Below are 24154 nucleotides of genomic sequence, written 5' to 3'. Positions count from 1 at the left end.
TATATATATATAGTATATTGTAGATATCTGAAAATTCGAAGGTGATTCTTCAGGACTTTTAAACTGACTTTAAACTGACTTTTTGTCACGATTTTTAAAAATTTTTGGTTACAAAATGGAAGTCGAGTAATAACGTCGAGAGATCACGTTTGGAATACAAATACTTTAATTAGTCCACCACTGAAAGTTAGTGGTTTTCAAAAATTTTTTTTTAATTCTGATTATATGAATAATAAAAATTCTTTAAAACTGAAAAGCTGTTTTTTATTTTTATGTAACTATACAGTTACATCTTTTAGATATAATTCATCATCAGAAAATCATATAAATTACGCGAGATACAACTGTTACCACTTCGAAATGGAAATTATCTCGAAGCTACGTTTTCTCAAAGTGCGATGAATACAAGATCCAGATACGAAGTCTTATTGTTACAAACCGTTACCGAGAATTTGTCGTTGACTGCCGAAGAAGAGACAAGAATCGAAATGATGATGAGTCGTCCTTTTGCGCACAATAATGACCAGCATTAAATTCAAACGAGTTCTTCCCTTCGCTGCATAACTTGCCTCGAAAGCGGCGGCTGCTGGCGATGTGCACAGGAAGGAATGGAGGAGGAAGAGAGAAACTGTGAGAACCGGGAAGGATAAGCGGGAAGATCCGTGCGCTTCCCGGGAAATGCTGCCTCTTAATTGGTATCCATTCTACCGAGAACTCATTGGAGAATCGATTGCGGACGTACTGATCGAATCTTGGCACATTAAATAATCATTGCAACTGGCGAACTATGCTATGACACTCTGATCTATTTCCAACTCATGTACAATAAAATACCGTACTTGTGAAATTATAATTACAAATAGAAAAAAAAATAGACTAATTTTTTCTATATGATAAAATTGATTTAAGAGTTGTATGAAAAATTGAGTTATATGAAAAATTTCAGTATTTTTTTACCTCATTATCAATATGTATTGCTGTTTTTTTCTCTTTTTGTAATTCAATAACATGTAACATTTTTATAAATTAGCTTATATAAGCAAAAGCTAAAACACTATATATATATATATATATATGTTAAGATTTATTATTCTCAGTATTTTCAGACCTTCTTAGAATTTATAATCTTTCTTCAGTTAAATACATCATATGTATTTAGAGTTATTAAATAATAATTTATTTATATTACGTGTTAATTGTAATTTCATATATTTATCGTGATTATTTGTTGGTTAAAAACATAAAAAAAATATATTATTATATTTTTATCAATTAATTTAATATTATGTAAGTCATTATTTATCTTTAATCATTTACATTATCAAATTTGCAAATGCTGCAAATAATTCTGAATCATCATTTTCTTTATTTAGACGTTATGTTCAATTGAAAAACTGCTTATCATCTCTAAATTCTGGCATTAATAACTATCAGAAAATATTTTCAAATTTCAGAAAATTTTTCAGAAAACTTATAAAAGTATTGCGCCAGTTATATTCTGTGCAATATTCTATGTAATATTCCATGCTAAATAAGATAATCGTTATACATGTTTTTTTAATTAAATTTGATATTGTATCATTATTAATTAAACTCTACAGAATTAATCAAAATTTACGCGGTATTCACAACGTGTCAAGTTCGCCACAATGATGTAACTATGACAAGTTTTCTTACACGCGAAGATACACGAACATTCAGGAATGATATATACACTTTCGATAGAGATTAGATACGTAATCTTGCGGTGATAAGTATTCGTATAAATACACACGTGTACTTCTCGGTAGTACGCGCCACACAACTGCACATATCGAGGTAAATTCAATGTAACATAAGGCGATGTCCCCGGGCTAAAACTGCATGAAGCAAGAATGGGGCAAGTGACATGACGGAGACACAAGATCCATTTGTGGAACTGTATTCGATTTATATTGTACGATTCGCTACCGATAAGACGTCTTGCCACATAATTGGATTTCCAATTTCCAGACTTATTCGATCACAAAATAGCATGAAATTACCTCAATGCAGTAACAAATATTTCATCTCATTATATAAATCTCATTATATAAAAATCTTCATATGTAGAATAAATTTAAGCGTTAAATTTTGTTTAACATAAATATTCAAGAAAATATGAATATAATTCCAAGATTTTTTTTTGAAAAATTTTGACTCATTTTCATCTGTCCAGAATTTCCTCTTATATCATAATTATGATTCATTCTTATTCATAATTTATCCTTCACTATGCAGTAATGGGTCCTTAGATCCGAAGTGAAAACTTTTAGATAATTGTACACTCAGTATGATTGCTAGATAAAGTTCTAAATTGCAGTTGAAAAAACTTTAACCTTTGTCTATCAATTGCCGTAAAGAAGTTTATTTACATTCTGTATTTTAAACAGTTCACTTTAAAATTTAGTAGTCTTCATGATTGAGTTGAGGATTAATGACCGTTATTCAAAATATATGAATACCTCCTCGTTATAAGAAAATTTTAATTAAGAACAAATCGATTTCATATCGATAGGAAATCTTGTCAAAGAAAATCCAATGGTTTCGAAATATCCATATATACAAGGTATTAAAAAAAAAAATCTTTTCACAACGATATATACGTGACGAAAAACACGACAATCGCAAGATCCTATATACGGTCTTTCAACAGTGCGGTCTCGAACCGCGTTGTCACAAAAAGTATCGGACTGATTTATAAGGGTTTCGGTTTACAAGCGACGACGCTTCCATTTCCGCATCGGGACTCGCCGACCAAATCGCAATGCACGGCCGTGCCGAGGAAAGGTTTCGCGTTCACCTATGCCACTGTTCAATTTCCGCGCGACGTTTCAATTTCTGTTGGTCGACGCGCGCCCTTTCGTTGCATTCAATTCCACGAAACGCCCTTCATCCCTCCACCATTTCGCGATGCATATCACCAGATCCTACTATTTTCGATCCGGTGATGGATTAACCCCTCCTACCCAAAACTATCGTGCTGTCTACGATTGTTGTATACGTTCTCGTCAGAAGCTTAGACTTCCGGTAGTGATGAAGAATGATTTATAGCGGAACCATATCGCGCGCGCGCGTCCTGTCTCACCCTTTCTCTGTCTGAAGAAACGCTCACGTAAATGGACTTTATACAAGCATTTCTCCTCTTGAGGTATTGAATTTCCTAAAGAAACACCAGATTTTCAGAGGAATCTAAAAGAACGAGGTAAACTCAACAAGATTCTCCGCGGTAGAGATAACTCAGAAAATTGCAAGGTACGAATCATTCTATATTGTATGTTGCATAAAACATTCGTAATAAATATTTGTAAGAACGTACACTTTCTCTTTAATCTTTTATTAAAAATAAAACATATAATAATATTAATAATAATAAGTGTTATTACACTTAATATCAAGAATTAAGATAAGACAAGCAAAATCGATCATAAAAACTGCAAAAGACGAAAATTGTTTATTTTCTTCTCATAGAATTCTACGATTTTTTTCAGAATTTTTATTAACTTTTTAACATTTGCATTTTCTCATTTTTTTCTCATTTTTAATATGAGAAAATATTAAAAAATAAAAAATTAAAAAATTAAAAAATTCTGAAAAAATTCTTAGAGTTCTATGAAAAGAAAATAAACAATTTTCGTCTCTTGCAAGTTTTCTATAAAGTTGATAATATTTGAGTAAAAAATTATTGAATACCAATTTTCAGCAATTTTTAGCAATTAATATCTTAGTAACTATTGCAGAAATTGCAAAATAGTAGAAGACTTTTCTTCTCAATTTAATCCATTCTGCCTCTGTGTGAAAGATTTATATTTCCAAACACCTTATGTATATCGCTGTTATTTTAAAATAGGAAGATCAAGTGATATCAGATATTTTAAGTTTTTTCGAGACTTCATTTTGTTGGACAGCAAAAATTAAATGTAGATATATACATGATATGAAACAATATTTTTATACTAAAACATTCTTTTAATCGTATTTTTCTAAAAATTAAACTAGTCAAATTGTTGTTGTTTTTTAATTTTATTTTACATTTTTTTGTAAATTTTGAAAGTGATATTGAAAAGAAATTTTACATTATAAATTATTTTTTATTTTGAACATGCAAACATTACAACACATATTTATAAAAAAGATCAGTCCCTTCAAAATTGGTACAATCTTTATAAGCCCAACCTTCATACATATTGCATTTAATTCAGTCTTCATTAAAATTTTCTTCGTAAATGACATAATTAATCTTTCTCCAGCTTGTTTATTGATTTTTTTTAAATGTTTTTTTTACGGCATTCGCATTTTTGTTCTTTATTAACCTTATATTTTTATCCTTATTTAAATTGTCCGATACCATTCGCCACCTCATTATCCAATATCACTCGAATGACGCGCAATGAAAAAACAACGTGAAACGAGCGACTTTAAAATAAAAAGGATAAAACCTTCTAACCTTCCTAACCTCAAGAAGATCAATAACAATATTGTTCATATTGATAAACTAAAAACGATATTCCAATTATGTTTATTAATGTGACTGGTTAGTAAAATTAATTCCATGCTGTCGTAAACAGCTACTACACAACAAAATACACAATAACTCATAAACAATACTATCTCTATTCTGAATATGGAGAGCATATCAGTGGACTCACATATAAGTGGACTTATTAATGGCTTAATAGATGTTGCCGTTTAATATTTTAAACAATCCTTCTCATATCAGTCCAATATTATCTGACTTTCTCCTACTATAAATCATACTATAATATATTACACAAAGTATATAGTATAATATTTCAAAATATATATTTTTTTTAATTAAATATTATATTATACACATCGTGATATTTATATTATAATATAATTTCTTTTGTTACATTATAATGCTTCGATATTTATACTAATATTATTATTATATTGACTAAATGTTGCTAAATCGATATAGAATCAATATTTGTAGTTCCTTTAATGTATATATAATTTCACAAAAAATATTACTAGAGAAATAAATGTATACATTCGAAATTTTACAATTAATATAATTACATTATTAATTTGTGTATTAATTTTTTGTACGCAAAAAAAAAACGTATTTATTAGAAATTGAATATCTTATAAATTGATTTGATGTTATTAGTATTCAATAATATAATAATAGTAATAATACCGATATATAAATAATATTAATTCTATCGAAAATTGATAAAAATTTCTATTATATGCCGATGTTTGATGTTCCCAACAATCAATGGTAATCAATATATGTAAGCAACAAAAATATAGAGTTATATGATTATAAAGAGTATATAATTGACTTACAATTGTCATTAAAATTCTTCAGTATTCAGTCCTTCTTACTAACGATTAGAGACAAGCGCATCGTGTGGATGCAGATGCACTAGACAATGTACTGCGAAAGACAAGAAAAAAAGAGCAAAGTGGAAAGGAAGAAGAGCGGAAGAGGAGCTTTAAAACGCCGTTACGTCGTAACTCGTCGCAACGACGATCCCAGTGATAACGCGACGCTTGAGTTAACAAAGGCTTCTTCTCCGTTTTGCCTTCATACTGCTTCTCTTCGTTAATAATAATGTCGTCCGGATGCAAGGCATGTAGAAGGCCTTGAACGAACGATATTCCACGACTTCTTGAACCGTATTTAATTACTGTCGCGTATCTAACGACCAGCTTTTTAACTACTAAATAAGTAGTGTTATTTTTAGTCTATTATTAGTGTTATTTTTAGTCTATTACACAGCTGAGTTCTATATTCTTGTTATCACAAAATTACTTTCACGCTTATATAAATGATTCTTTTTAATCTATCTTCGAGCACGCGATGTCCTGTGAGACCGACTCTGCAAAGTCTCGTGGATCGTGCGTGCAACCGTAAAGGCAATTACGCGCATCAACAATGATAACGCCCGGCTGTAACCATACGGGTAACTATATCGCATAGTCAGGTATATATACGATGACAATAGACTACCGCAATAGACTACGAGCATTCGCTCGTTTAACGTTTATGTCGTACGAGGCGACCGAGAGTAAACCTTCCAACGGCGTATCGAGGGGCTGATTTACGATCGCAATCGTAATTGCAACCGTAGAAACGGTTGTCGTTGCAAGAAAAAAAAGGAAAGAAAAAACACTCTACTCATTGGCGTCTCGTTGAGCATGATTGTATGCTTATTAATCGTTATTCGACGCTCCGATGATCAATTACAAGTCTCTCGCTGAGTAAGATTAATCGACGACGTAAATGTAAAATAAAATGAGAATTACACGAATATTAAAGAGCAAATTCTCCGACGATTGAAAGGAAAACTTGGAGTTATGCAGTCTAAAAAAAAAATTCGTACTTACTTGCTCATTGCAGTGCCATACGTCGAACGATCGTTGTACAGGCTAGTATTATATCATAACATGTGATGCCCACAGGGATGAATTTAAAACCTAGAAACGAAAAAAAGAAGTTTCGTTGAAGATATATTTTTTTTAAACAAAAAGACGAATCTAATAGGAAATTTAAATTTAAAAAAATCATTCTCTCTCTCTCTCTCTCTCTCTCTCTCTCTCTCTCTCTCTCTCTCTCTTCCGTGACATATTTTTCGAAACTTTAATTCATCGATCTGAATCGGAAAGTCAACTACGCAGTGTTAAATGAATATATATGTCAGGTGTCGTGCGTATATGCGCACGCAATTCCGGACATAGTTGAAGTGCACGAACGAGAATCGAAGTGTATAAAATAATTGCCGCAACTGCTGAACTTGGTTGATGGATTAAGCGGCAATTTGTAATGCCAGGTGATCCATCAAAACTTCGCGAAAGGTTAATCCCGGTTTAAAGACACGCAAACGATCGCGTTCTCACATGTTCGAGTAATGATAATCCTTCATACTGATGATTATGTTAGGTTTAGAGTATTTTCATCTTTAATTTACTAAAACTACAACTACAATTTAACATATTTAGTTGGTGCCACGAGCAATCCAAATATTGTTACCGGATATAATTTCATTAAACAGCGAAATGTGATTCTCGATCCATTAATGAATAATTATGTTAATACAATATTATTCGAATAAAACAGTTCAATTACATATGTTTGAGAACAATCCGATCTCTCATTTGATTTAAGCTATCGTAGCATATCAAAATTATTATATTTCGATTCAAAAGGTTCCGTTTCGTGTTGAGGTTTCCAAATTTCGTGACTCGGACATGAACGAGCAACGGCTGTTCCAGTAAGCAACAATGGCACGGCATCACTGTAATGAACACCGGAATATTCATGAAGCGAGAATGCGTCGACGAACGACGCGAAAAAATTTAACGCGAAGAGTTGCAACTGCACTTCGCGAGAATTGAGCGGACGAATGCATTTAGCGTCGACAATCCGCGAGTTCGCATTTATTTTTTCGTACCACGTATTTTTCCGCAACCAATATCGAAAAGTTCGTTGCGACAACGAATGTGGAGAAACAAGCCTTTTAACGCGTTAAAAAACATATGTATAGTACGTCAAAACAAAGCAGTTTAAGAAGAGAAAAAAAGTTTTCACGTTCAAAAATATAAATATTTTGTTTGCGACCAACTGGATTTCCAACATGTAATGATATCGATGAAAAAAATAAAAATTGACCGTTATATAAAATTCATATATCAATTTTTATTATATATATATATATAAAATACATTTTCCAATTAATTAATGAGCTAATCTAACAACATAACGAAAATAAAAAAATCATCGTTATCTCTTTTTTCTTTTTACAAGAGAAAGGTTTAAGAAATGAAACGGTGATTTTCGTTCTTTCGCGGAAATACATAACGGTAAGTCGTGTCGTCGCAGTCGTTCCAGACATTCCGGTCTCTCTCGGCTTCTTACTCTCGAATTCCACTCGCGCTTATACATGACACGCCGGTACCACCAGCTAGTAACATCCAACAGCATCCGGAAAGGAACGAATCATTCGCTGTTCGCTTGTGTTCACTCACTCACTCGCTCGCTCTTCGTCTTCGTTCCCGACAAATTCATTACGATAAAGACAGTCTCACCGCGCGTACGATCCGTATATAATCGGCTCATTATCCTCAAGGCAGTCTACTTCGCAGACTATCTTCATTATAATGAATTGTAATGTGTACCCCGCAGCTCGAACAAAAGGATAGACGCAGTTTACTAATCGCAGTCTGAGACTGAGTTTCTTGCTGTCGCGATAGATGTTTACAATAGAGACAAAAAATAATAGGTTATCGGAAAATAACTGTCTTAAATTCACAATTGTATATGGCATAATTTATCAATTAGCTTCATATATAATTATAATATTATCACAGTTGGATACATATATACAAAGAGACAGAAGTTTCAGACTACCGAAATACTAAACTAATTGTGGAATTCGTTATCTCAATACCCATAAATGACATTCGTGATTATACTGACAGAATAGCTTTTCTCAAACACTGGAACGAGACAAGTCATTTCCTGTAGTTTTTTTTGGAAGCTGAATACAAATCCAATTTCTAAATTGTCCCATCATATCATAATTTGAAGTTGCAAAAAAGAGCTATTTTCAGATATTTTGTATTATTATAACTACAATATGTGATGTGTTGACTAAAATTCTCTTTGATGACTAAAAAGTCCTAAAAACATACTTCATTTTGATTGCAATAAAATTTTTCCAACACGTCACATATTACACAGTTATAAAATACCTAAAAAAAAAGCCCTTTTTATAACTTCAACTGTCAATTTCTCAAAATTGTAACGTGATGGAACAATTTGGAAACCAAATTCGTATTCATCCAAATACAGCATCCAAAAAACTATAAGAAATGACTAGTCTCGTTTAGATTTTTTTTTTTTTCCGAACAGTATTATTTATGTACTCATAAAGATTTGATTTATTTGCTTCTCACAAATGTACCAAAAATGTAGTCGAAAGTACATGTAGAACAGAGATATAAAAAACCGTTGGGTAAATTAAAGACTAGAAAAACCTTTCGAACCGTAGTGCTCTTTGTTTGGACTGAAAGGCACAAGAGTCTTCTTTCTTTCGCGAGACGCGCGCGACAAGGTCGCTGCCTCCAAGAGTCGGAAAACTGTGTGCGGTGTGGTATACCCGTTTCTAATCCTTCACACGAGCATCTTGGTGTCTGCGTTAGTGTGCTCATACCCCAGAGTGAAAACCGAAGTAAACGAGCCAGTCGCGACTCTGCAGAGAACCGGTTTCTCCTGGTTTCAGAACAAGTAATTTCGTTACAAGCTCTATTCCTCTTGCTCTATCTCACCCTCTCTGTCTCTTTCTTCGACTTTTATTCGAATATAGAGAAAAAGAAATGGAGAGGAACAGCGGGAGAAGGAAAATAAACAAAGAAGAGGAAGAAAAAAAGGAGAAAGTTCAGTGACATCCTAAAATGATTTTTATATACACAATCATTCGGCAAGCGATCAGATCAATGCTACTTTACAGATTTTAATTTTCTACCAATTGTAAAATGATAACGAAATTCTAAACCAAATGAACTTGTTTCCAACTCAAGATCATTAATGCTTAAAGTTAAAACTTTTCTCTTTGGAATGTAAAAGTCTAATCGTAAGTATCAATGTCTGTTTCAATACAAACATCCCAAATGCGAGAAACTAATAAAAATTCTGAATTTAAATTTACAACTTACGAGTGATACAAGAGATGTAACAATTGCACTAGATGTAATAATATTAATAGTCGTTATGTGAATTGTAGGTTGCTGCGTTTTTTCGACAAATACAAAACCACCGCGAGAAACAAATCGCTATTAAATAATAACACATTGTCGAATGTAACATTCGTAACACCTAACATACGAATCGATCCGTCAATCACTCGTATCCGACTCGTAATAATCATCATAGGGTGCGCAGTAATAGACCTTGGTCTATTATTAAATTATCAATACGCGTATAGGCGTGGCACTCCGATGTGGCATTGCTCTCCTGTAACTCGAAGCTAGAGTTCGATCTCTTTCTCTCTCGCAAGACAATCGCCCGTGAGACGTTATTGCGAGATGGTACGCGAAGGAGAAAGTGAAAGCGAACGGCGAAGAGACAGAGTGCAGTAACTGTTGCACACGAGATCGCGGCAGACTGCATTCATCTCGCGAGATTCTCGCGAGTCGAGCGCAACACGTGTACGCGTGCGAAACGACAATAACACACCCACATCCATTTTAGTCTCACAGATGTAAGATTAATTCAAGAATTATGTAACAATCGATTTATGTGTGATAGTCGACCGACATGCGCCATTAAATTTATTCAATTCAAATTATGTAATATTTCCTGTATGTAAAATAAAGTAAATATAGAGAGAGAGAAAAAAAACGTTAATAAAATAATATAATAACTATTTAAGAGAGATTTTACATATAGACACACTACTTTTATCTCTTTCAGTGAAAATCATAGTATTCTTACGTATTAATTAGCCTAATTAAAAATACAATTAAAAATAGGTAGTAGAAGATTTTAATTAACAGAATTTTAACAGATTTTAATCTATCAGAAATGTATACGATTTTTGATAAGTTGAAATTCTTTGTTTTTATCTGTGCTTTTCAATTGTGTTTCAGGTTTTAATAAAAAATAGAAACGTAAAATTATATCTCAATATTTCAATGAAATTATTAGATAAGACCAGCAAAATATGTCCATAAGTTATACGTAAAGTATAGTAAAGAGTTATAGTCATAAAAATATTGATAGAATTTCACTGCACGTAAATCTTATTCTATTGTTCCGCAATTTGTAGAATGAGTTTAAATCAACCATGTTATACGCCTTTGTCCTATATATCAAACTTCTCACAAGGTTGATTTCAAAGTCTATTACTAATTAAAAACAATTAGGAAGAACTATAAAGACTATAAACGTTTAAATTGAAAAAGAAATTTAATAAGAAGTTACAACAAAACACATCGTTCAAACAACTCTGCTAACTAAAAATCGTTTCTTTTAATTCGCTAAAGAAACATTCCAGGACAACCTGTTATCAAACCCAAGAAGTAAATCGCATTTTGAATTAAAAGTACGCTCACTGACTCATTTCCACTCACCTTAACTTTCTACTGACCCTTCTGGTCGCCAGGAAGCAATTACTTTTAATCGAATAATACGCCCGATTACTTTCTCTATTGCGAACGAGTTGTTAACTTCGAGTCGACTCATCTTTCGATCCTATTCAGGTGCCGTCGCTGTAATAATTTATTATCTACGAGAATAATTCGACTTTCCTGCAAATGCAACGGATCTCTTTCATTCACAGGGCTTCTTTCCTGTATAACTTGATTACGTTATCATAATGGATTTCCTGTACAGTAATAATAGCTTGACACCTCATAATATTAAAAATAATAATGTTACACGTAATATGCTTTACAATAAAACGACGTTTTAGCAAAAATACGATACATGAAATTTGTATGGATAAAATTACCATTAAAAATTTAAATATCCGAAAAAATGTGAGAGTATAAAACTTTTTATCATAGAACACAAGTCAAATATTACTTAAATGGCATAAACTATTTATTCGTAATAAATTAAATTTAACAATGAACAGCGTTTAATTAAAACATCAAATTTGAAATGCTATAATTTAGAGTATTAGTTTTTGTCATTTAATAGATATTCGTGCATCGATTACAATGACTAACTTCGCATAATTGCCAGTAACACATGGTGGGCTCATAAATTGGGATCCGATACTTCGCAGCGTTTGCAGTAATCATTCGTCGGAACGGCGTATTAACATCGCGCACGAACAAATAGGAGCAAAGGGACTGCCACGATTAATTACGCTGATTAAACGGCGTAATTAAGAGCCGTGGCATTAATCGAACGAAGGGTTATATATGGGTCAAAGGAGAACGTAAACTCGCCACGTGTCAAAGGCATGTCGCGCATCTCGCTTCCGCGCGAATCCAGGTAACCGCGCGCAAATTTGTAGCCACTATCGATTAATAATTGCCCTTTGTCGTGCGAACCTGCTTTCCGCACCGCGTAAATTTAGCCAAAGTAAATTTACACCGAACGCGCCCGAGGATTTATTAAAGTTCTCCCGGAGCCAAGTTGCGCGATCTACATACATACGATTCTTGAATATCTACATCCCCCTTCGTAAGAACTTCTAGCAACAAGTTCTTCGCGATAGCATTCACAGTTATTCACGACCGGGAATGGTCTACTTCATTGAGAATACAAATAGTCGAGTATAGTCGCTTTAATCGAGGCAGTTAAGTCCAAGTATTTAAATGACCGGCATCTATTTATTTAAATACAAAATGTATCTTTAGTAGAGTTTAAATTAACCATGCAACTAAAATTCGTTAAAAATCTTACGAAATTATTATTAATCGTACGTTAGCTTAATTATACGTGCGTGATCAAAATTTGACGAATAAAAAACTTAATATTTGCACTGCGGAAAATCGCCGGTTTTCACAAGTACGCTGACCTTCTCGTTGATCGTGCTGGAAATTACAGTAGCGAACCAACCAGTTTGCTTGCTTGCCTGCCTTCTCGGGTTTATCTCGATTGAAGATCGTCCCTGACCTCGGTGGCAGGTGCGACAGGTTTCTCGCACGATCGAGATACTCTGTCTTTTCTATTCAAACATAACATGAATTTCTTCTGACGAGCGCGCGCGCCAATAGATTATCGTTTCGTGAAGAATTATGACACGAGTGTGTCGATCGAATGCGTAAATGCTTTTACAATTAGTGGGACACGCCAGAAATCCGGTTGGTCGTTTAAACAAGAGAGCCTCTCGTAAATTCTTTAAAAGTAACTGCTCATCAGTTTCCTAAGCCGTTAATATAATTAATGATCACTTATTTATCAATGATGTTGAAAATTATTGCTATATCTTAATGATGCTAAAAGTGCACGTAACTAGTTAGTATCTACTATAGCAATTCAACAAAATTATTTACTTATGATTAGCTCGTTTCATTAATTTATATTTATATATAATATAAAAGTGATAATAAATAAAAGCATACAGAGACTTGTTTCGATACATTTAGCGCCTGTGAATGATGTTCCATTGGCAATTAATTTAATGACGAAACCCGAATTAGAACAATTGTAGCAACAGATCAACTCGTTTCTATTCACGAACGAATGTCATCTTAATAGAAGCAAGGCATTGTTCGCGGGAATGAGAGCGAGACGGATTTGTAACGAAAACTGCATTAATGGTGAGAATTTTGCTGCGGCAGCAGGAATCGGAGTCGAGATTGGCTACGGAAAAGCAAATGTTTGTCCTTGCATTAAATTATACGTCTCTCCTTGTACTTTTAGTATATACATATAGACGAAACGTGTGTGCGTTGTGTATTCATGTATATCGTTTGCCGATCCGTTTCGTCGAGAAGTTGACGCGGGTAAAACTTTGTCGGCAAGTTTCCAAAGTTAGAGAAATAGCTACCGGGCGAATCATCGAAATCAAAGACATAGACGAAATCGAACCATGACCCCTCTATATGCCAATTACGTATTCAAATACTTGCTGGAACTTGTTCGTACATGAGCATCTAACTTGGATCCAAAATAACGTTCATCTTACGTGGCGTTAATTACATTATTGTCTGAATGGTGTTGTAAAGAAATAGATGAAAACGATTCCAAAGATCAGAATCTTGCTGACACTACGAAGAACAGCGATGGGTCATCGCGGTAGGAAGAGCCACTCGCCAGTTAAATTGGTCACGCGACGACAGTCAGCAAACGTCTTCTTGATACCGTTAACTCTATCGCAAGATCCGCTTCCGGCAGTGTATCCTTCCAACGCCGTTCTACCAGGCATTCGCCTACACGGCTTTCTCTCCCGGCCGCGTCTCCTCCTCTTCTTCCCTCTCCTCTCCTCCATCCTCTCTTCTCGTTCCTCGAAGAACGGAGTTCATTACCCACCGGCGAGATCGACGCTGGTATACGCCTTTAAATCTACAGTTAGGTACCTGCCTGCCGGGAACGCTAATTAGGGCTTTCGTACGCGAGCCACTCGTTACCGTAAAGCGTCGAAAAGCCCCGTCCGCTGCCGCTATACGTGTCGATGATTCTCCTTACACTCGGCGGCAATCGCAAACGAGCGAAATCTCTTCTCTTTCGGTAAAAACTTCTGTTCTGAGAATGGCGATGTCGTTTTTGGACAAATGCCAGAACTTGCGAGATCGTTTAAAGGCACGTCAAAGTAAATGAGAATAAACGCCAAAATGTTCGGATAAGATTAAAATCACGATTCTCGTTCTTTAATCTTCGAACATCTCTTCAAATTTTCGAAATTTATCCATATCTATATTTGCAATGTATAATTAAAACATACTTCATCTCGTCTGTCAATGTAAAGATTTTAAAGCATCGAAACAAATATAACTATTATTAATAACAAATAAATAATTCATGTCACATAAAAATCGTGAATGACATTATTATAACCTCTATATTTATCTGATTTTCTGCTGCATAATTTTGATTCATATAATACAAAATGATTGAAAAAAAACCGTTAATATTCAAGAATTGTGACGCTCTTCTATTGAAAAGTGCGCGCGCGCGCGCGCGGCTAGGAATAAATTCAACCGGAAAAATATATATTAACCGGATGTAAATATTGAGTATTCTTGAGATAAAGCGATACATGATAGAAGTATCTATAAAAACATTTCACAACCATTTCTTAAAAGACAAAGTATTATCATTTTCAGTTATTACATATATAAAAAATATTAAAAGAATTATTTATTATAATTGTGATATAATTAATAATGTCTTCCCATTATTATTATTTGCGTTTTTATAAAATCAAAATTATTAAAAAATTAAAAAAAACATGTTAATATTCAAGTATCTTATACTTGTTTTAAACTGATAATATCCTGATTTTCTTTCTCTTTGTCTTAATCATACGCGAATATTATAATCTAAAATTAGCAAATTACAATTGAATAATTTCATCAATCTGATTTCATAAAAATAAGTTCTAAAAGAGAAATACATGGCAAAAATATATTTATATTTAACATAGAAGTCGATATATTTTTTAACTGATCGACAATTCTTTTCTCTCTCACAAGTATTCGCTGCGCAGTCTTACGAATTTTATCTTCCGGCCTGAATTTCGATCTGTCATTCAATCAGAAATCAGTAAAACCTCAAAAGATATTATAATATAATATTAATAAAACGATAAAGAAATCGTGTGCGTTTTCACACATTCATACGAAAAATATTCTCCTCATAAAATAGACATGCCTTCTGCAGCGTTTGGTCACTCGTAGGTATCTATGAGTTTAAGCATCATTATACGGCTCGTTTATGCCCATAAGAGGGACACAGATTTCGCCTCAATTCCAACAATCACTGTGGTAGAAAGCCGACAAAATCGATAGCGTAACAACGTATATACTTTACGTCGAACTAATAAAGGAGGGTCGATCGAAGCGGTTGGGGAGGTAGTAGCCAATAAAAAAACCACGTCAAAAGTATTCTTTGCCCGCAGGATAAAAGATTCATGTATTTGTGTCCTGTACATAAAAATTATCACATAATGTTTGGTAAACTAACAACAAGAATTTGAAAGATCATGTAAAAGATAATCTGGTGTATTGCAAAAACCTTGAATTAAATGAGGAGAAGAACGAGAAGTCAACAAGTCATGAACTTGGAAGAGGTATAATGATGGGTGATAAGAACGAAACTCTTTCTGGTGGAAAGTAGGATTAGTAGACTAAATGGAAGCAAGTGCAAGCGAGTACGTGAGTCAGTTTTTCATTTAAAATCCGATTCACTCGGTGTTGCTACAACTTATCTGACAGATTGTTTTACTTTCTATGTGTTCACAGTTGCGCTGCCCTATGTGCTACATTTCGATCAGCAATTGCGTCTAAGATTTAACGGAAATATCACACATGTATCAAAGGGGAGCAATAGTAATCCAATCCCTTCAATTAAATAACATATTTTATTATTTTTAACTTCCATGTGTGTCAAAATGTAAATCAATCCACTTCTGATTAATTTTTTAAAGTAAACAACATTCATATGTATGCACTTAATAAATAGTAAATTTGAATCAAATTTAATATATTTTCTTGAGTTAAATTATTATTATTTAACTCCATTGTTTTAGTTAAATTAACGACATATTGAATGTGAAAGCAGTGGCGATCTATAGAAATGATAACAAATAACTCATATAAATTATAATATAATTTTTTACATAAATTTAACAATGTATATGTAGATAATTCAATACTTTTCTCAATACTTGCATTCGTAAAACACAAGCTAAAAATAATGTAAGCAATGTTTGATAACGACGAGAACAGTAAAGTTCAGTTGTTGGCAATTAGCGATTGTTTGTAATATATCGACACTATATTATGCGCACAGGCGGCAACGTGATGTAATTAATTGTTACTTTACGCGCGCATGTGGCGTAACATACTATTAATTATTGCGTTAACTTCGCGTACATTATAAGCAGAAGTAACACGAGCGGAGGAGTATTATGGATCCAATTTGATACTAATAAGACGAAAATAATGATAATTAAATTCCACGATAGCTTATTATACATGATAACTAGCTACCGCAAATTAAAAATCTGACAAACTTAATTTTTAATTTTCTAAACGTGTCGAAGGTTCTGCATCAAAACGCTGAGTATGGCAAAAAGATACGATTTTCTGAATTAAACGTAACTTTTCGACCGTTAAGCCGACCAAGTTAAAATTTTTACCGTTCCTCTTCCAGGAACATTCTTCTATGGAAAGAAAAACGGTAAAATCAAAAGGAAGCAAAAGAAGAAAAATAAAGAGAAAGAAAGATAAAAAGTGCAACTAGAAGATCGAATTAATCTTCCCATTAGCAGTCTCGATTGCCTTCGTTTTTATCGTCCCCCTTCGTGAGATACTATCGTTCGACCATGTCAAGTGGAAAGTCTAACAATTCATCACGCTTCGTGTCGACGTCGCCAGCGTAAACGTGAAAAATAGTGCTAATTGCAGTGAGTTAATTACTGCTGCGGTTTTCCTAATATACAGCTATAAAATTGTTTCACGGAGAAAACGATTTTGCTAAAGTATCCAAAAATTTAGCCAGATACAGATCTGATAATAATTTTGTTAAATCATCAAAATTTTTAAGTAAGACACTCAAACTGACTGCTAGAATGTCAAAAAATTTACAAAAAAATTCTAACAATGTAACAATCAATTTGAGTGTCCTACCTAAAAATTTTGATCCAACAAAATTATTTTCAGATCTAACTAAATTTTTTGAAATTTCAATAAAATCTTCGTGTACATAGAGGAAATGATATTTGTATTAAATATTTCGCGTAGAAATAGTAGAAATAGCGATAAAATTAAATTCACACTTGACACTCATTTTAAATTTAATCGGAAAAGATCGGCATACTTAATATTGTATAGGAAGAGATAGTGACTAATTTTTAATTCGCATGTATGTGAAACAATGAGAAAATTCATACGTATCGTAAATTACGGACACGTTATTGTAAACGCCGTGCAGTTATTCCTATCATGAGGATAGCTATAAATAAACTACGCCCGGCTTTTATCCGCGCGAGATGGCCTTGGCTAGCCTCGCTCGCTCGCCCTCATCTCTCCTCTTTCTCTTTCTCTCTTTATCTAACGCTTTGAGCGACGGATACGTTCGCGAACAAATTAGTCGCAGGAGCACGTAGCGACGAGATCGATTTCGGCGAAGGGTAAGGATCGTCCGTGCGTCGAATCCGAATAGTGGATCGAGTCGAATCGAGCGTACGATTACGATAACGACGGCGGTAAATAATTCATAGGTGCTAGCGAGCAGTTAAGGAGAGGCGTGCACGCGCCTCGAGTTCTCACTGTTATCGATCTCGCAATCAGCTTACGGCAACAATGTGTACACGACAAGGCACGCACACTAAGTCTGATGCAAAGTCTAAGGCGCCGCCTTATATTGTCTCCAACAGGTAAACGAAATACTCGCGAAAAACGAAATATTACTCGTTTTGCACCTGCCCATGAACTTCTGCCACCTACCGTTAAATTTATTGCCGCGCGAAAAACAATTCACTTTCGTAATCCGCTTCCAATACTTTTCGAAAATACGCCTCTCGCGTACAAGCGCGAAGTCAAGCTGCCACTCGGGTGATACCGATCGGATCGATACTTTCAATTTAAGGACTCGCTCGGCGCGACCGAGACGATATACCACGTACGGGGAATACGCGCGAAATTGAATCGACGATTTCGAGAATGCGCTAAGTCAAAGATATTGGACTGCTGCAGATTGATAAGAAATTCCTATCTCAAACCCGCATTGTAATTGATAGATATGCCAATTTCTTTATATACCGTCGGCGTGCGTATAATGTTATCGAATGGATAAATAATGAAATTAGCGCAAAATCATCAATGTAAACAAAATAAAACAGTACGGAAAAGACGGTTTTGCTGAAACATCTAAAAGTTTAGCTAGATATACAAATATTTAAAAATAATTTTATTAGACTATCAAGATATTTTAGTAAGACGGTCGAATTAATTCCTAGACTGTCAAAACTTTTTACAACATTGCTCATCATGCTTGAGATTTCGACGTAATCATTTTAACGGTTCAAACAAAATTATTTTCAGATCTTATCGCTAAATTTTACTTCAGCAAAATCATTCTTTCCACGTAAAATTACTACATTACAACTAAATTGGATGGTTTTAGAAAATATCAAGTTTTCGTCAATCTTCTGTGAAAATTAGTTAAATTTGTTAAAGAGCAACACAAGTGATGATAAAAAAAGGCAGGAAAATGGGCGTACAAATTATTCCTAACGTCGTAGTTGGAAGAATACCGTCGTAGAGACCTTTCAGGATAGCCAGAATGCCAAGGCATGGGATAGCAAACGCCAGCGAGAGAGCCTGGGTACAGTTTATTGCTATGGCTTCGCAATTTTCCGCCGTCTCCCTCCTCGACCATCCCCCCACCCCCCATTTCCCATCCTCGGAGTCTCGCTCGCCGCTTCTTTATGCAGCGGCGCTTCCTCGCGGAAGCATTTCTTCTTGGTCTCTTACTTATATATCTACCCTCGCATCGATCGATAGCGGTGTGCTCGACAATTCACAGGCCACGTAAAGAGATGATCGCTAAGTTTCCGCGATGTTGATCGACCGCAAAAGCCAGTTCACGAGGATGCCGTGCGGTTAATCCTCCGCATGATGTTTCCTTTGTGCCCTTGCGATAAAGTCCGAAATCTTGCACAAAGCTCCCTGTGTCGGATCTGTTACAGGCGGCCATTGAAGCGTTGTACAACCGTTGCAAATGCACTATATACACATACACACACACACACACACACACACACACACACACACACACACACACACACACACACACACATATATCTATATATATTTGTGCAATTACGTTTAACGATCTCTATCGATTTACGACTATAAAGATAAAGTCAAAGGGAAAACATCAAGTGTACCGCAATACACACGCATTTGTACCTGTAAAGAAATATACTGATGTTGTATTATGTACAAACATGGTTTTCCATGGAAAAGGCAATCAAACGAGAGACGCGTTAACCCTTCCCAGTAGAGTCCGAGTTGTAAGTAACTGGGAAGAGGAAGGATCGCATTGAGCCGATGCATCCTGCTGTTTTATTATGGCTTATTTGTTATTCTCCCTTCGCTAAAAGCATGCTATTTCATCGTACTCGCTATGGCACGCCGCCGGGCTATATTACGCGCTTCAAGCTCGTAAACCGCGAGCGTAACATGATGATGTAATATTGTAATGGTCTTCGCGGATTCGGTCGAAGCGCGTGTATATTCCAAAGCTAGAAATTTTCCAAAATACCTTCACGTGTTCCGCTGCACATTATTTACTAAAGTAACGCAAATAGGTAATAATAAAAACCTGTCGCGTTGTTATTTAATTAACATCTGTTGAATGATCAGAAACGTTATGAATGTAAAGATGAATAAAGCAGAGTCGCAAGAAGATTTAAATTTAGTTAAAAATAGATTAAAGTAGACAAGAGTATGCGTGCGAAATGTATTTTTGCGACAGAGCTGTTTCCACAAATATCTACTTGGAGCTTACTGTGAAAATTTAATCAATTTTCTGTTTCTACTTAATTCTGTTTCAAGGAAAGGAAGAGAGATTGATTAAATTTCAGCTTACTTTACCGAACGTTAATGGAAACAGTTCCTAATATTAAATTAAAAGCTCACAATTGCAAACTTTTGAAGAACGACAGCTACGGAATTCAACTTTATAAGCGATCTTCGTGACACATTAATATTATGCATGCAAAAAGCAAGAAACATTTATATTTAAAATAAACAAAGGCATAAAATATAGCGATGTAATCTTCTCCTTCCGTTATCTGATAATCGATCAAATGAGTCTAAAACGATACCGATTATCTATTTCCAGAATATCCGTCACGCCAGCGATAACAATTCACTATGATTTTCATGCCGTAGCGCATACATGATTCCAGCAGCGCCTCTCGCTGAGAAAAGAGAAAAGAGACGCAGCGGGTCTTCCGGCAGCGGGTCCTTCTCGTCGCGATCCAGCAAATTCGCAGTCTATTTAAATCGCTCTCGAGCGTATGCGAGGCCCGCGCGGGAGAATTTACGTAGTCGGAGCCCCGATGGGCACGTTAATAATTTGTCGGTGCACTTCCACCGCCCGCGCCGTCCGGTCCTCCAGCCGGTATATACTGCACCGCGCCACGTTTGGAAAATATGATCTCACCGAGTTCCACACGTTCCACGTGTTTCTCCGAGTATTCATGCACGTGTGTTGCTCGTATATACAGAGGTGCACGATATACAGGGAAACGAGACATTGAGCGTTGCATAGATATGCGGTAACGGTGACTTCGTAACGTATATTGCGATTTACAGTATTGAAGAATTATTAATTTACTGTGCGGCGGATCAGTATTTCTATTTCGCCGACTATGTTATTTTAGCTCTATTTTTTTCTTTTTCTCTTCTTTTATGCATGTTATTTTTTAATCTATTTCACTCGTCGGTCTTGTTTTATTCCTTGTTTACTGTGATAACCGATACTGCGTCGATATTTCGGTCGATTATTCTTCATAACGTTATTTATGAACGTTGCTCGCCTCGCGAATTCTCTAACATTTTTCGTTTCGCTGCATGGAACAACACCTTCGAATCCCATCCCGACGTTATTTCATCGTCAGTCCGTAACGCGGAAGAGTTATGTCGTAATGCATAAATACGGCGTAAATCTCGCCGTGCCGGTTTTCACGTTTTCAACACGGCCGGCGATAAATTGTTTGCTCCGCACATCGCACTAATAAAAACTGCGATCAAAAAGGGAAGGAAGGAAGAAAATGAAGAGTTGAGAAGAGAAAGAGAGGTGGTCCTTTTCTCCTCTTGAATGCACTTTTCTTTTGAAGCAAAATACAGCTAAACCCAGAATCGTTTCCTTCACAAATCTTAAATATTGATTTATAATCTTAAAATACCTTCATCTCCTACGCTAAATAAATATGTATCATTAAAAAATATCTAATTTTTTTACTTTATTAACATTAACAAAATATCGTTTTATTTATTTAGAATTTTCTATAATAAAATTTCTAATCATTTTTTTACGTATATTTTAATATAAAAAAATTTATACACAGAGTAAAAAATTGCGTTTTTTCCACATGATAACAAGTGCAATTATTAAACATCAAGTATTTTATTAAATGAAATAAACCGAGAAATGTTTAAATACACAAATAAGAGAAAAGATGTCATTTTCGGTCAAAGCGAGTCTTAGTGACGGTGCTTAAGTAAATACTAGATAATATTTTTATGCGAACAAATACAATTGTCAGTTTTATAGGCCGTGCATCAATTCAGTTTGTCCGTCTTCAAAAACAATCACGGAATAATAATCTCATAATTAATTGTTCATCGATTTAATAATAATACAGATACTAGAATTCTATAAACCTATAAATAAACTTATAAATAACTTATTGTAAAAAGTATCTCAGTCGGGATTTGACCCGGATTTCACAAATTCCTGCTATAAACGTCCTCCTAATTCTCTATTTTAATTACAAGTATAAACTATTTTAAAAATTAGAAATTTCTGAAGTTAATCCATTTTATAACAACAATAATAATAGTAAGTGTTTTATTATAAGTGATTTTATCCAGCACTCAGCAGAATTTCTCTAGAATTAATGTTTCTTTTAGAATTAATTTTTACAGATGGAAAATTTTTTTACAAATGGAAAAAATAGATAATTACTTGATTGATAATTTACGAAATATATAATATATATTATACGTTTGTAACAAAATATGCCTTTGCATGTTCTGCTCGTAAAAATGGGAAACTCGTGAAAATAGGAAAATTGTCGTACAGATTACAAACTCTTTTGCAGACCCTAGAAATCGCGCTTAAAAGTACCTAACGGGTAAAACGACCCTGCCCACCGACGTTATTACGTGCAGCGCATGTTGTAACCAGCTTACACAATCTACCATAGCAGCCGCCGCCGAGCACGATGGCGCTTAGACATCGATTTCCCGTCAGAAACTTACTTACTGCTCGTCGTCGTCGTCGTCGTCTTCGTCTTCGTCGTCGTCGTTGTCGTCGTCGTCGTTATCATCGCCGTCATAGTCGTCATCGTCATTATCATCATCATCATCATCGTCGTCATTCAGGTAATCGTTAATGGAACCGCCTTGCAAGAAAATCACCATAAACAAAGATGCTTGATGGATCCGATATTCTGGGTCTACGACGTATTTCTGACGAATTACGAACTTCTTTCTTTCCAAATGCGAACTAATCGAACGTACATTATGTGAAAACGCGGGCGATAGATCAAAATATCGATAAGAAACTGCGATATCTTATAAACTCTCAGTCAAAAGAGCTTTAGACAAGTGAAAAGATTGACAGGAAGTTTTAAAATGTGTTTTTCGATCGATTCAATACTCGGTTCTCGCTGCATTCTCGGCGGCGTTGTATTTTTCATAATTCTCGACTAATCATGAACTCAAAACTTCCTCGACGTTCAAACATGTTGCATAAATCGTATTTAATAAATATTACCGTTAAGAATTAACTGAGCAGCAAGCAAACAGGCAATTTTACAGCACAAGCGTTTCTCATTTATGGTCATGTAATCGCGATCTTTTTTCACGGGTTAATCGTCTAAAGGTTCGTGATAATCACTCGCTTAAACAAACTACTTGTGGAACTGCGATATAATCATTTACCTCACACAATCGTGTTATGTTTCTTTTGAAACACGAACTTTTCGCTTGTTTTATTTTACAACATTTTCGGAAACTTCTTAACAAGCTATCAAAATAGAGAAATTTCCTTCCGCGGGACAACACGAGAGATATACATAAATAAAGTAAGAAATCAATTAACATCGATACAAGAAATATATGCGCAAACAAAAGATTGTAAAACACATAAAGTACAATGCTAATAAAATATTTTAATTCATTTTAAGTATAATCTATCTCATTCCTGATTGATTTCATTCTTAAAATTCTTTTAATATTCTATGAGAACTAAATATTTTTAAATACGATGATTAAATCAATAAGAATTAAATAACTGCTCAAACTCTCTCTCTCATACGCAATGCGAACGAAATAAAATTTGACATTAAAATGGAGCGAAACGTTAATTCTATCTCCCATAAGTTCTCCATATCGCGTTTTGTGCTTAATTGTCGTACATGCTAATTGGTACAGGCAGCCATACGGAAATCGTTTCTGTCGGCGGGCCCGGGAGCATGCGCTATGCATTAATGCATAGCATAGTTCGTTGTGTTAAACGGAGCTCCCACTCCGCATTCCGCTTGCCCACATCTCCACGAATCTCCTCTTTCTTGGATCTGAATCCAGGATCTGCTGCCTCTGATAGCCGATTTATAACTTACACAAGTCAATTGAAAAATGTGCTTTATTTGCCTTTTTCTGATTTCATGTTGCCTTTTATTGTAAAAATACGCAATTATTCATTCATAATCTCTCGTAAAAATGAATACGCACACATACAAAA

The 24154-nt window shown here is 34.6% G+C and overlaps 1 protein-coding gene across 2 annotated transcripts in view; it reads right to left on the bottom strand.

Annotated features, from left to right (window-relative positions):
• The window catches only part of LOC108693778, a 206720-nt gene that overhangs the window by 104057 nt on the left and 78509 nt on the right, over positions 1-24154 (bottom strand). For both annotated transcript variants that reach the window (XM_018202914.1, XM_018202915.1), the window contains exon 3: positions 6379-6468. The gene's annotated coding sequence lies outside the window, so the exon portion shown is untranslated. The remainder of the gene's footprint in view (positions 1-6378; positions 6469-24154) is intronic.

Source organism: Atta colombica, unplaced genomic scaffold (assembly GCF_001594045.1).
Source record: "Atta colombica isolate Treedump-2 unplaced genomic scaffold, Acol1.0 scaffold97, whole genome shotgun sequence".
Classification (NCBI taxonomy): domain Eukaryota; kingdom Metazoa; phylum Arthropoda; class Insecta; order Hymenoptera; family Formicidae; genus Atta; species Atta colombica.
The sequence above is the reverse complement of the archived record's forward strand: the minus strand, read 5'-3'. Positions and strand labels throughout refer to the sequence as shown.